The 2866-nt window shown below is 38.8% G+C and overlaps 1 protein-coding gene across 1 annotated transcript in view; it reads right to left on the bottom strand.

Moving 5' to 3' along the window:
- Window positions 1–2866, bottom strand: part of LOC102387122 (delta and Notch-like epidermal growth factor-related receptor) — a 77340-nt gene that overhangs the window by 50010 nt on the left and 24464 nt on the right. The gene's annotated exons all lie outside the window — the stretch shown is intronic.

Raw genomic sequence — 2866 nt, forward strand, 5'->3', positions numbered from 1 at the left:
CCCCGCTCCGGCCACTCACCACCCCTCCCACCCCCCCGCTCCAGCCATTCAGCAACCTCCCCTTCCAACCCCTGCTAGCCACCTCCCAGCCCCACATGGGCTGATATGCGCCGGGACCCGTACACTCCTATGGATGGCTCTGGTTACTGCACTGGCCAGACCCATGCTTCTGTCTCCTATCTCTAACCTTGAACTGTGTGAACTAATTAATTTAATTTTTGCAGCAGACTGCATGAACCTTATCTAGCACAGGATATGAAAGCACAGGAGATTCCTACATGGAGATGGAGAAAGGGAGGTGCTGACACTAGTTCACATATCAGCATTTTTTCTGAGCCCACATTCCACAGAAAATGAGAAAAACAAATATGAATTTCCTAATCAGGGACTGAAATACACATACACACAATATAATATGCAAATCTGACTGAGAAAAGAATAAAGGAACTTCATCTGTACACAATTAATGACTTATTCACAGGAATGAAATTCATCTGTAACTGCCCATCTAGACCTATGCACTTCTGAAATCTCAAGTAAGCCCCAAAATGGAAGTGGGGCATTTAGTATGCTGCAGTTGTGTGGGGGCTGCCTGCTCAGGAGTGAATTTCACTCAAAATAATCATGTTTCCCCTTCTTACAGATTTTGCAACAATTTATTAAGCTCAGCAAAACTGTTTTCCTTTGTGATGTTACGCATGCTCCTAAGAGTTTACAAGGTACTTGTCCCACATTATAATGATGTAGACTTGCTCAAGGTAACCTTAGGCAATGACTGGTTGTTCTATGTAAGAACTGAATGGTGATCTTTGATCCCTTGAAAAATGTTCATTTTCATGATTCAGTCCATGCATATCTGTAACAAAATATTTGAGGAAACAGTTTGTATTTTTTACAGTCAGAGAGATTCCATACAGCCATATAGATATGTATGCACAAAATCCCACACTGATTGAAAATTTACATTATAAAATTTAAATCCTTTATTTCAATGCCTGAATTTATGATCTATGCAGATCTTTGTGGATACTGCACTTTACTGCCATGAAATGACTGATCACATGTTTTAAAGAGATACCATCAACTTGAAAACTACTGAATTTACAAGAATAAACTTTAATAGCTTCAGGTAGTACATCTTCCTCTGGATCCCCTGGCCAGATGGTGTGGTGTTGCATGCTGTTTCACGAACATATTGGGGAAAATCTAGGTAACTTGTAGAGAGGGCAAGTTAACTAGACATTACAGTTGGATAGACATTACAGATAACATTACAAGTTAACTAGACATTACATAATGGATAGACATTACAGATAACAAATGGTTCTTAGCCATATTGTACAGGTGAGGGATTAAGTAATAAAAGGATTGGAATTATGCATGAGTGAATGAATGAAGGTTAGTAAAAAAATGTAGGAAGGAGCCTTGAGGGAAAGGAGCATAAGACGTTCAAAATACAAAACTGAAGGAAACACGACATATTGCTTAACCACTTTTGTTCTTACATCTGTTCCCCTACCACTCGTCAGTATTTGTCTTTCAGTGGTAAATTCTTGGACCTATTTTATTAATATGTCTATAAAACAACTAGCATATGCTTTGGCTTCTGAAAATAAGAGGAGATAATTATATCCTGAAAAAGCCGAAATGACAACGATGTAGAGAGCATTTTACCAGTTGATCATTTGTTTGCGTAATTTATCAGTTAAAGTATTTATGGTAAGCATATTCCTCATCTTGGGTTACAATGTATAGTTTCTTTTGGCCTATTCTAAGAGCAGGCCTTATGTCAAAGGACTTGCCAAAATTATTTAATTCATTTTCTGATGGCTGTCTGATTTGAGCACCCACTATAATGTTAATTATCAGTGAAAAAGGCATTATCACATTACATACTTTAGACCTCTCTTTTACACAGACTTCCATATTTTCAAAAAGGTTTCTGTATTTGCTGAACAACTGCAGCCAAGATAGTGCAGTGTCTCCTTAGATATATATTTCATAGATTTCACAGATATTAGGACTGGAAGGGACCTCACGAGATCATCAGACCCAGCCCCCTGCCCAAAAGGGGCAACATAGGCTTTGGAGTGAGTTGACAAAAGGCTAGATCCATTGAATTCCAGTTGGCAACAGGTTGCATGAATTCTTTTCTAGATCAAGCCCTAAGTTATTCTATTTTTAATTGAGTTTCCTTCCATACAAATTATTTATCTAAGGAGAAAAACAGGGTGTGTGTTTGTTTTGTGCAGGTGTGTGTGCATGAGTTTTCAGCTCGTAATACTATAGTTATTACAAAGGATTACTGTGAAATGGAGGTTAACAGGTATACGACCTAAAAAAAATGTCAAGAAAAATGTTACCCACCCACCAATAATGCAATTAAGATGACTTAGTTGTCATGAAAACCAATGCTTTCAAAGAAAAATCTATAAAGACTTATGAAAAGCTTTACTTTCAAGTCCTATTAAAATCAATTACCTTGATTTTATGGTGTTCTGCACTTAATTCAATTACACATATCAATGTAAAGAGGGCATTAAATGCTATCAAAACGGGGTAATAATTAGGGCTGAGCAAAATTTCTCTGGCTGTTTTGATTCAACACTGTTTCGACTCATTTAGAGTTCAAAACAGCGAAATCGAATCAAAACGAAGGGCTTCAAAACAGCCTCAAAACAAAATGAGGCTAGTTGAAATGTTTCAAAACTTTTGAAACGTTTCACGTTTCGAAGCAACCACCAGGTGGGAGATAGGGGAGAACCAGGGCTCTGCTCCCAGCGACTCCACAGCTCCATGTGGCTCAGCCAGGAGCGCAGCCCTGGCTCTCCCCGCCTCCCACGGCCAGGCTGTGGGAAGCCAATCA

Source organism: Alligator sinensis, unplaced genomic scaffold, assembly GCF_000455745.1.
Source record: "Alligator sinensis unplaced genomic scaffold, ASM45574v1 scaffold836_1, whole genome shotgun sequence".
Classification (NCBI taxonomy): domain Eukaryota; kingdom Metazoa; phylum Chordata; order Crocodylia; family Alligatoridae; genus Alligator; species Alligator sinensis.